The 12449-nt window shown below is 40.0% G+C and overlaps 1 pseudogene across 1 annotated transcript; it reads left to right on the top strand.

Moving 5' to 3' along the window:
* The first annotated feature begins 8670 nt into the window (after positions 1–8670).
* Positions 8671–9640, top strand: LOC306878009 (putative nuclease HARBI1; annotated as a pseudogene). Its single transcript has one exon. The product of its transcript is annotated as a putative nuclease HARBI1 (transcript).
* Positions 9641–12449: the final 2809 nt, after the last annotated feature.

Genomic DNA, 12449 nt, shown 5'->3' with positions numbered 1-12449 from the left:
TATGTTTTCCTGTCCTCGTTTAGGTTGATTATTAGTTCATTAGTCCCCAGCTGTGTTTAATTATCTAGTTTACCCTAGAGTTCTTAAGCCCTGTGTTTCCCTGTCTTTAGTGTCCGGTGTTCTCTGCCATCTCGGACTCTGTCACCTCTGTTCACAGACACGTAAATAAAACAATAGGAATATTTGTGAATACTTGCCTCAAGGACATGAAAAATATATGTATAGAAAGCATGAAATATCTACTTTGTAAATGAAGTAAGTCACGACCAAAACAAATATTATCTGTTAAAGTAATCCGTATAAAACCAACGCGATGTCCAGCTTTCCTCTCTCTACTCATATGTAATGTGGTCACACCCACGTGCCGATCACGCTTTTCAGATTCTAAACATCCAAGTGAGACACACGCGCATGTAAATGCCCACATCGCCTCCGTGTAAACAAACAATTTCATCCGGGCTACTTTTTGTTTTTGGAAGAAGACGCGCTGAGAGGAATAGCCCAGAATTTTACCTTAGAAGAAGAACACAACGCGATGCGTCGCACAGCTGGATCCAGTGGAGGATATCACTCTGATGAGTAGCCTAAAGCCGGACTCACACACTGTGCGATTTTTTTTTTTTTTTTTTTTTCTCTCCATCGGATTTCAAACAAATTCCAGAGAACTAAATGACCCTTGATACCAGACACCAATGGCCTGGATGACCAGTGGACTACCTCCAAAAGTACAACACACAAACACACACGCATAGAGACATTTCCTTTTATTTAGACCATAATTAATCAGTTACAAAGGTATCTGATATAGGCATGTGTTGTTTGTATGTTTCCTTATTATATTAGCCTAGTGACCACTCATTATTTGTATTAGTAAGCTCTAAACACTCATATTCAGGTGTCCCTTAAAGAGCAACTACAATGCACCTTTTTACAAGATGCAGTTTAAGTCTCAGGTGTCCCAAGAATGTGTATGTTAAGTTTTAGCACAAAATCCCCCACAAATCATTCATTATGTCATTTTGAAAATACTTATTTTGAGTGGAAACAGAAACACGCTGTTTTATTTAGGCAAAAGACCATAACTTCGATTTTGGTTGAAAATTAGTTATTGGTATTTTTGGGACATTCAAGACATCCTTTATCCTGTGCATAAGTATCTTGAGTCAATTTCATTGTTTTTCTGAGAAAATAAGTCAGGTTAAGTCTGCTTTATTGTCAATTATTCCACATGTACGGCACATACATACAGAGAATTGAAATTGCGTTACTCTCAGACCCTTGGTGCATACAGTTAACATTTAAGACACTGACAGTAGACGTTCAAATACAGATAAATACAGTTTAAACATATGTACATACAACTATACAGATATACAAATGAGGACGTTTGTAGAAAAACAAATTAAGAGATAGATAAAGTGGCATAAGGCACATGGCAGATAAAGTGCAAACCAGTTAAATAAAACAAAACTGTGCAGATATATGTGTATATGTATAGTGTTACAGAGGAGGTTCCTGTACCGCCTCCCTTGCACCACCAGAGGGAGCCATCGCCCGAATATTAGTTTTCCCTTGAACTCCATTTCCCACAATGCCTCATACCTGGGACTGATTGCACTCACACCTGCACCTCATTACCACACACACATATAAGCTGCACTCACACGCGCACTCATTGCGATGTCTTGATTTGCCCCCAGCTGTCAGTTCTGAGCGTTACTACCCGTGTTTTGGTTGTACCTCTTGACCCTGGACTGTTTCACGTTACTGATTGTTCTCTGCCTGCCCCGATTTGGTTTTGTTTACTGGACTTTGATTCTCGCTGCCTGCCTCGGCATTCTGCCTGATTTTCCGACTCTGTCTCTGCCTTGACCCTATTGCTCAGTTTGTTGTTGATTGACCCTGCCTGTTTGACTATCCTTAATAAAGAGCTGCAAATGGATCAAATCTCATCTGGTTCTTCGCAACTTATAGAGTGAATATATATAGAGCAAGAGGAGCTTATCAGTCTGAGGACATTGTAGAAAAATAAAAAAGGAGATAAATAAAGTGGAGTAAGGCACATGGCAGAATAGATAGAGTGCAAACCAGTTAAATAAAACAAAACTGTGCAGATATATGTGTAGTGCAAGAAGAGCTTATCAGTCTGTTAAAGTGACAAAAGAACAGTCTTCAGACTATCCGAAGAGGTAGTTTGCAGTCTTTATATAAATAATGGGTCGTCTAAACCGTAACTTCAAAAAGCCCCAGAGAAACCAAGGCAGAACAAAGTATAACACCAGTTACCGCTCTTTCACTTTGTTTGGAATGCTCAAATTGAGTTACGACATTCTGCCTTTGTAAAAATTAAGTTACGGTGCCGGCGTGGAGCTATACGGTGTTCTGCCTTTTTTTTTTTTTTTTACTGTCCATTAAGTTCTTTTGCCTTTGTAGGGCAGTATTGCATGTCTCTTTAAATGTAAATAAGCTACTGCTCCCCTCCCCTTTTGCAGAATAGGGATGCCTTTACAGCTCCTAACTTAGACTACTCTGAGCGCACCCATTCGAAGCATGCGCACAGAAAGCAGCTGTCACATGGCATGCGAGTACTAAACTAAGTTCTCTTTCACACACAAGTTAAAGACACATAAGTTACAAAAACACTGTCAGAAAAAAAAAAATGTTTATTTTAGATCTGTGTATTAATTGAAAGCAGTGTAATAGAGTACATATACTGCTGTCTATATGACCCAAAAAAAATTATAAATAAAAGATGAAAATCACTCACTTCTCTGTACTGAATAACGTCTATAGCTTCAATAAGAAGACATTTCTTCAGAATGCTGCTTTTAAATGCTCTAGCGTGAAGATAAACTCACACTCCGGGCGTGGTCTTGTCCGCCAGCATTCATGGGTGGGGCTTGTACTGATTCTGTGATCAGTAAGCTCTGAGACACTGCTTATGATTTATGAGGACTAAAAAAAAGGAGGGGGAGGATTTTTAGCACTATAGACCATTTCTTCAGACGCACACGCCTGGCCTGAAGTTAATTTCCAGTCTATGTTTGTTTATTGGTCTAGCTAGTGGCTAGTAATGGCACCAGCTACAAACACAGTTAAAGTTCAAAGCAAGACATAAGGTGTGTTTGACTTGAAGCAGCTCTGCAAGATATAATCTGCAATCGGTGTATGACACCAAAGTACCAGTGGAGCGATTCGAAAGCATAATGCCCATGACACACCAAGCCAATGGTCGACTATCAAACAATGTAGGGCCATCGGTGAGCTTCAATTGGGATAGTTTGTTTGGTGTGTTCCACACGTCGGCTCTTGTCGGGCTCACGGCAGCGGTAGTTGATGTTGAATCGGCGTCGGGACGGACTGCGTGAGAGATTACTCTGATTGGATGTTAAGTTTAGCGACAGGAGAATTAAAGCGAAAGTGATGAAAATGGGAAAGTAAATGAAGACAGCAAGCTGTTTTTTGATGTTACATGATCTTACCCAAGCATTCTAATATGAGAATGCTTTCATAACAACATGAGCCGCTTAAAATTATGAAAGTTCTCAATATTGCTGATATTCAAACTGATTAGCAAGCGCTGCTTTGTTTACGTTTTGTATATTTGCATTTATCTCATACAGTATGTATTTGTTTTGGTTTCTCCTTTTGAAAGACAAATATTTATTACTGATAGCGGCTAATATAGACAGCTAATTCCTCTCTTGCAGGTGCAGAACACACGTGTTAGTTTGAAGTTTGGCTGTAGTCTGTGCGTTGTGTTCACGTGCAGTTTTTTGGTCCGAAGCTGTCGACGCGAGGTGACAACACCGTCGGCTTTCGTTGCCACTAGTTCTTTGAAGTTGGCTTGGTGTGTCCCAGCCTTGAGCTCTCTACAGCTCTCTGCTCTCTACAGCTTTTACAGTACTTTCATGTCACACACCGATCAGTCTGCACAGTGCTGCTTCAAGTTGAACGCACTTATTGTTATAAGTTGCCAGTTAATGTAAGTTACTTATTTATTTAGCTTGTTATCAGAAATAATCTGCTCTAGAGAGACTCTGTTGTTATTGATTGATTCTTTGTGCAAGTCTACCGGAAGTTAAGTTTGGGCCACAAAAGCGTGCATGCGCAGTCATGTTTATGTTGTTGCCAGTGAAACCATCTATAGGGTGGTTGTGTACACACACTGCCAACACACATTTATGTTCAAACGACATGTAAAAGTGAATTTTGTATAATAGATGCCCTTTAATTCTACCCCATACCTAAACTTAACAATAAGCAGCAAATTAGTAGTGTGAAGCAAAAATCATAATCAATAGTAAGGGTCATCGGATGCACATTTTACACAAATAAGGGTCTTAATGAAAAGTCTATAACCTACTTTGGTTAAAAATTCTCAATGGTAGTTGACACCTCTTTAAACCCGTCAAAATCAGCTCCGTCTTCAGCACTCTGATCTAGTCCATGTTTCTTTAAATCCTAGTGAGCTCTGCTGACTCCGCCCCTCTCTTATGTGGAGTGACGAGCAGACCATAGATATGTGTAGATTCCCTATTCGACCGCTCCAGATATGTTCACATGTCAGCCATCTCGCATTCACCATAATAATCAATGAATATTCAAAGATATACAAGTATATAACTTGCTGTTCTAGACGCACACAGTCGATGCGCTCAAAGATTCGCAGACCGTTCCAAAAATGGCGGATGGCTTACGTATCACGGCCCATAGAAACAGTTGATAATGAGGCATCTAGGTATATATACCTATGCAGCATACTAAACTTCAGCAGCGAAACTGGCTAACTAGCACATTATTAGGAAAGGCAATTTGCAAAGATGAATAAAAAATATACTTATGCTCACTTCTTCTGTAGATAAAACTGGATTATGAATGATTTGGGCGAACATGGATGCATGTATGTAGATCGGGGATCGGCGCATTCCCTTCAAAGTGAAAGTAACTTTAATCCTCTGCCTTCAGCGGCTAAGATGTCTGGAGTAAATGATGACTGCTATATTCATTTTTAAATCCAACAACTAAACACTTCAATCGCTTAATCTGAGACATCTTGTCTTCCCCTGCACCGGAGCTGACACAATGGCGGACAGCTCTCAGCTCACTCAGGGCAGGTCTAAGGTAAGACGTTCTTGTCAATCAACTCTGGTGGGAGCGGTCTGTACAGAACTACGTCATTTTGACAGGAACCTAAGAACAACCTGATTTGAGAAAGGGGATTTTAAAATAGGGATTTAAAAAAAACTTAAAACACTAGGTGGATTTTTATCATTATAGGATGGATGTGTATACACACGTCCAACACACATTTATGTTCAAACAACTTGAAAAGTAAATTTTGCAGTGAGAATTGGTCTCCGAACTAAAGTGCAACTTAAAATAGAAAACTTCTTATTTGTTTTGGGTGTTCATTTATGCAAACTTTTTGAAAACAATACTGCTATTGTCACAAAATGGTGTTGTAGAACCAACATGAACACAACAAGGAAGGCAAAAGGCAGTCTTTAATAAATCCACAGATAAATAATCTACATAGAGAGAGAGAGATCTACTACAACACGTCTAACCCGGATGAGACCCGACAACAACAAACAGAAACAGAGCAACTTAAGTACACATGCAAACAAGGGTAATTGACACACAACTAAACTGAATGACAGAATCAAATCAACAACCATGACAACAAATTCAACATGGAAAAGTTCAAACTGAAACAAGGTCCAAACTGAGTGGAATTGGAGCTGGAGAATGAAGAACCAGGAGAGGTGGTCCAGGTGGTGGAGAGATTCAGTGGATGGCCCTGAACAGGGTATCCAGGAGGCGGCGCTGGAGGGAGGAGCCATAGAAGAAGATAAACAGATGACACCATGGAGACAACTGTAGGTAATGGCAATGTTGGAGATGGGGCCCACCGTGTAGCCAGAGAGCTTGCCCACAGGTCCGTGGTGAAGTCGGTTCGATGTCTGGCCCAGGTGGAGCCGGCAGCCTGAGCGAGCCCGAATGCCTGATGGTCACTTCCAGCAGTCCCAAGGTGTATCCACACCACTGAGAGGAAGCTGAGGAGGTACTAAGGGACTGATAGGAGTTGACAATGACTGGGTGGCAGGAATGGCTGGAGACTGGAGAAGGGACTGCAGAGATAGACTGAGCATGCATACAAGTTAGTAGTGGTTTGGAGAAGAGGTGGGAGAGAGACTAGATGGAACCAGCAGAATCGGAGGAGAGCACACCTGGTCATACATTATTCTCCGTGGCGATGTTCAACTTGGTCAATACCATTGGTGCTGCCTCGAATGTCATGGCAGAGTCCCTCTCGCTGCCTGCGGTGGGCTCATGCTGTCAATCATTGCAGTCTAGCTGGTTTTGACTGGGCACTGGGTTGTGAGTGGGTCTGGTATCAATGCCGTCTGTTCCAATGGTGATCCCCATTTGGTAAATTTGTTACCATAATTAAAATGTGCATAAAAATAGGTGGAGGGATATATAGCTTGTAAGAAACCATGTTAAAAACAAAACATTCAAAACACCTGCCATGCAAACTGCATAGAAACACCCTGGCAACCTTCCACAACAACCCAGCATTGTGGGAATGAGTTGTGTACAGGTGAGTTTCGTACTTTCTTTTTTTCCGCTCAAAAATTTTTAAAAAGTTGCCTATTCTAATGGTGTAATGTGTGTTTACTGTGTATACTGTATGTATCTGTGTGCATGTTTGGATCCTTTGACATGGCTTCTGGGGTGAATATAGAGCTATAATGTTCTTATGCTGCGATAAGGATTCAACCTGCCTGTGCCTCCTGGAAGAATCTGATATTTTTAAATTGCCTGAATATTAAAAGAGTCCTTTTGTGCGAGATAAAAAGGTGGGAATGGGAGACTGGATTTTTTTATTCATTTTTTATTTTATTTCTCAAGAATTGTGTGTTGGGCCACAGTGAATTTATTGGCATATTTACCTAGAGCCATTAATTCAGGTTATGAATGCATAAATGCATATCTGACTGTTCACATGTCAGGTTCACATGTGTTGTGTAACTGCCACATAGTAGCTAATGTTGTTTTGCTTTTCTGTATATGTGCATATTAAAATAATATATTGGTCTTACCTGGGGAGTTTTGACCCAAAAATGGGTTTCAGATCTGTTTTATTGGAATGTGAAATCTGAATTGCAAAATATATTGTCAGAAATGAAAAAAAAATATTATTTTCATCAGATTTGTGAGTTTATATCTTGTAATTTTAGCAGTAGTAGTTGTATTTAGCAAGTTTATATATATATATATATATATATATATGCATGTATATTTAATTCTTTATCCAGCAACGGGCTTCCATATATATATTAGCTACAACCTAAAAAAAATTGGGAATTTCCTAATTAAAACCTTGACAATTTACATAATTCATGCAAAGTTTTCAACCAGACTGTGTTAGGCAAAATATCTCCACTGGCTTTCCCTTTTCTGATGTCAACTATTCATCCTAATTCATTCATAAATTCTCTGTCTCCCGTTGAACATCCATTTTGCTGAAAGAAACAGTGACAGAAGAGGATTATGTTTTATCCTCAGGGATGAGTACTCTTTCTCAAGTAAAAAAATGTGTATTGGAATAAAAATTGGAATACAAATCAATGACAGCCTCATGCTATCAGAAGATGGATAGCAGGAAAGTATGCTTAAAATAAAGCACAAGATCTGTTATACCCCTAAATTATGGTTATTATTAAAAGTTAAATGAGGCAGTCCATCAAAAATCATCACAAACACTGAGACTAATGAGGGATCGTTTGGGCTGTCAATGAATCTTAGCTCTTACACTGGCATGTCTGTTGTGTGCAACCCATGAGTTGAGTCTAGAGAATACATCCTTTGTTTTAATTGGCAGAATGCTAATGTCAACTATAAATTTCACTTTCCATAATCCTTGACCGACAGAGGAGCATCTTGGTGGCAGGGATTTAAATCTTTAACAAGTCTCAAATTGACACGTGCAGAGCGAAAGAGAGTTTCTGGAAGTGTCTCGGCTAAAGCATTCAATTTAGACGGCACATTTTTTAATGCACCGTGAAGCGTTCTGGTGAGTGCACAGTAACCAGTCATCAGTTTAATTGAAGTGGATGACTTTACCACTCGCTTCGTTACAAGTTAAACAGCAACTACGCAGTGAAAATAGCTGCATTCGAAAACTTAGGCAGCTGACTTGCTCCCTCACTGCCTTTTGAGGCAATGACCTTGCAGGCAGCGTTGTTGCACGAAGGCACCTCACAGAACTGATTTTGGACAGGCTTCTGAGGCAGTGTAATGGTTTAATGATCTAATTAGAAAGAGATTTGGCGATAATTACTTTAATACCAATTTCTCGCTAGAAATAACATCAAGGCCTGGTTTCACAGACAGGGTTTAAGCCTAGTACCAGACTAAACTGCCCACTTGAGCTGTCTTAACTCAAAACAACTTGCACAGATATATATTAAAATAGTCATAGATTTAGCCTGTTCTGGATTAAACAAAGGAATGAGGAAGGATTATAGCTAGTCTATGACTAAATTGAATCTTAAATTAATCCTTCAAAGAGGCAGGTTCAAGTTTATTTCTATAGCGCTTTTTACGATACAAATTGTTGCAAAAGGTTTAACTCCTGCTTAGTACTGTTTGTGAGGGAGCATGGAATATTTGGGATATCTAAATGAAAACCAACATGCACAACAAAGACCAACCAGAGTACTTGTGGATAGGAGCGATCTATTACATTACTTTTTTGACAGCTTTTCATGACCGCTTTCGTATGTACAAAGAAAATGCATTGGGGATAATATCTTTGCTTGAGCCTAGACTTTCCTGTCTGTCTCTGAGAGGAAGGCCTTTACCCAGTTCTCTCCAAGTTCTGCGCACATTGAGTTTTTTTTTATGTGTAGAATAGTTCACAAAGTCAGGAGAGCCATTTGTGAACTGAGGAGTCTTTACATAAACTTTCCTGATGCTGCTGACCAAGCCAAATATAAAGTGCAATTCTATGAATATGGGCACTTCCCAGGTGTCATTGGTTGTATAGATGGATGTCATGTTCCCATCAAGTGTCCATCAACCCCTGATGCTGAGGAGTACAGGAACCGTAAGAACTGGTTTTCTATCAACGTTCAGGGTGTATGCACACCTAATTTAGAGTTTGCAAACATTGTTTGCACGTTGGAAAGGTTCAACTCACGATTCAAGTTTTTTCTCAACTCTTCATTATGTGCTCAGTTTCAGAGAGGACAGCATAGTGGACTTCTACTTGGTGAAAGTGGATATGGTCAGAGTAATTTTTTTATTCGCTTTATACATAAATCCCACCACAGCTGAGCAGCAAAGATTCAACAGAGCTCAAATCCGAACAAGAGGCGTGGTTTAACGCATGTTTGGAATATGGAAAAATCGATTCCAGTGTTTACGCAATACACTTCACTTCAGGCCAAGGAGATGCTGCAAAATCATCATTGCTACAGCGGTGCTGCACAACTACCTGAAGCAGTGCTGCTGTCCTGACCCTCCAATGGAAGATGACGATAAAACAGATGTGTCCATGACTGAGGCAGCCAATGACCAACGAGGACTTGCACACAGAGTTGCTTTCACATTGCAGCACTTCAGCTAGATAAGATGTATTTAAATATGGAATGTATTCATTATGACTTATTTTGCCTTGATAATCTTCTGTACAAAATTAAAATAGTGTGCAGCAAAATTAAAAAGTTACTACACCAATACTGGTTGAAAATGTAGTTTGTGGTCATTTACACTCACTCATGAATATCTAAATGACAAAAGGTTTATTTTTATTATTGTTTATTTTTGATACATCATATTGTTCACCATGGCTGGTAATCCCAATTGCCTCCTTACTGTATCTTTTTTGGATCATACCTCTTTCTTCCAACTTCATATCCAATTCATCCTTTGGGGAAGTCGTGGCCTAATGGTTAGAGAGTCGGACTTGTAATCCAAAGGTTGCAGGTTCGAGTCTCGGGCCGGCAGGGATTGTAGGTGGGGGGAGTGAATGTCCAGCGCTCTCTCCACCCTCAATACCACGACTGAGGTGCCCTTGAGCAAGGCACCGAACCCCCAACTGCTGCCGCAGCATAAATGGCTGCCCACTGCTCCGGGCGTGTGTTCACGGTGTGTGTGTGTTCACTGCTGTGTGTGTGCACATTGGATGGGTTAAATGCAGAGCACGAATTCCGAGTATGGGTCACCATTCTTAGCAGTATGTCACTTCACTAGATTTCTCATTTTCATTTCATGTTCTTCCTTCAGATATTTAATTTTTTCCTCATAATTCTCTGGCTAACTTTTCATGGATGGTCATCTTGCTTGTTTTCTGCTGAAAGGTGGTGGCAGCATCTTTTCTCAGGGTTGCTGCAGCAGATGTGGAAGGCATACACAAACTGTGCTCTGGCTCTTCCAACCTGTACAGATTTTTTTCTTCTGTGGGGAAAAAAACACAGACGCACAAACAAATTCGCATGATCCTTGTGAATGAAAGAATGAAAGAAAAATAAAGATTGACAGAGTGGAATATATGTACCAAAGGTAGAAACCAATTTCTTTCTAACATACCATTTGTGCTCAGTTCTTTATCTGAACTGTTCAAGTGATCATCATCTGGTATACAATCCAGAGGTTGCTAGTGCTGTATTATTCCAGACAGCAAGTCGCTCAATTCATCAGTTTTGTCTTTATTTGTTGGTCCACCACCAGTAGTAAATCACTGTCTTCTGATCTCTGCATTCTGTCAAAAGCCAGTTTAAGGTTCTTCCACAAAGTCTATACAGGCAAATATCATTCATTATAAATGTTCCCAAAAATATGAATATGAGAAATGTGTATTGATAATAATGAAGAAATCTCACCTGAAGTTGTATTGTTCTTGTGGTTGCATTTTCATTTACATTGAATTCATTGCAAATTGCATTCCAAACACTCTTTTTTTTGCTCACTAGCAGTAGTGTGGATTTTACTTTCAATAACTGGATAGTTTGTCAAAATTTGTTTCAGTTGTGTTTTTTCATACTCACTGAAGTTTTTTTAACAAATTATTTTTGCTTCTGCCATTGCTTTGTGTCAAAATGTACACCGATAATAATGTTTCCTAGTCCATTCCAGGTTTTTATGAGCACAATCAGACCAACGGCATGAGCTTATACTCAACTTAATCAGGCCTATCCCAGGTGTTCTCATTTAAGCTTACTTAATTTACCCCAGGACTCCGTAGTCTCCGACTAACTAAACCTATTTTAAGGCACGTTCATGAAAGGTACTTAAATGCCCCAGTTTAACTAGTACACATTAAGGCCTACTCCTGGCTTATTCTAAGCCCCGTCTGTGAAACCGGGCCCAAAAGTGCAAAAAGTTAATCAGAAATATACATTTACACACAAACTAACCACCAAATGCAACTTTCAGATGCCATCTTTATTTTTTAGCTCAACCGTCACGGAATGGAACGTACAGGATTATGGGATATCAATGGCAGCGAAGGATACATCTATGCTGCCTTCAAAAATCGATCAGATGAAGGTATCTCATGAGACAGGGAGTGAAGCTAACGTTGGATTCGGATGTGCCTAGATGGCTTCCTACCTTGGAATGTGTCCTCTGAAGGAAGCATTTTTCAGTTTTCAGATGCAGCCAGTGTCTACCGATTCTCATGTGCTTCTCGCATGTACTTCGTCCCCTAATGAGAATGATTATGATGATGAATCTGCACCTACAGCAGAATACAGCGCGGACGCGACTTCTGAAAATCGCACTACAAGATTGCGCACTTTAAAGTTGATCTTCCACCATGTTTTCATGGAGACGGTAGGGATAAAGACTCTTTTTCTTTATGGGAAGCCCATTTAGAGCTTGCAGTTAAGGCCTGTCCGGATGCACAAACACAAGATTTGACTGCCATTTTGAGTGGAGATGCTTAACTTACTGGCTCTCCCTGTCTCCTGACATACAACAGAACTATGAACTGTGTTGTTGCATTAAATTATGTTTTTGGGAGGAAACAATTTTTGCTCCATTTTCAAACTTTGTGAATGCCCGACCACGTATGCCCAAAGAACCTTTGGAAGTATTTGCAGCTGAGATCACAAGACTGGTTTTGGAAGCATTTCCAAATTATGGGCAGTCTGCCATTGCCATGGAAATATTTAGACAGTTTCGTAGCTGATCTTGACACTTTTCTCCAAGCAAAATGTCATGAAAATGGTGCTACTAGCTTAGAGGAAGCCTTAGCCATTGCTTTTAAGTGGGAATGGGCACAATAAGTTCTCAGACTAGCACCTCTACCTCTTCTCAGTCAAAAGACTGGCCTGTCACCGAATTCATCTACGACCTTACCCAGTGAATTGCTTTCAGCTATGGTGTATCAGGCTTTCCATCATCAGGACCGTCATACGACAGAATGGCCCTCC

This window comes from Barbus barbus, assembly GCF_936440315.1.
Source record: "Barbus barbus genome assembly, chromosome: 12".
Lineage (NCBI taxonomy): Eukaryota > Metazoa > Chordata > Actinopteri > Cypriniformes > Cyprinidae > Barbus > Barbus barbus.
The sequence above is the reverse complement of the archived record's forward strand: the minus strand, read 5'-3'. Positions and strand labels throughout refer to the sequence as shown.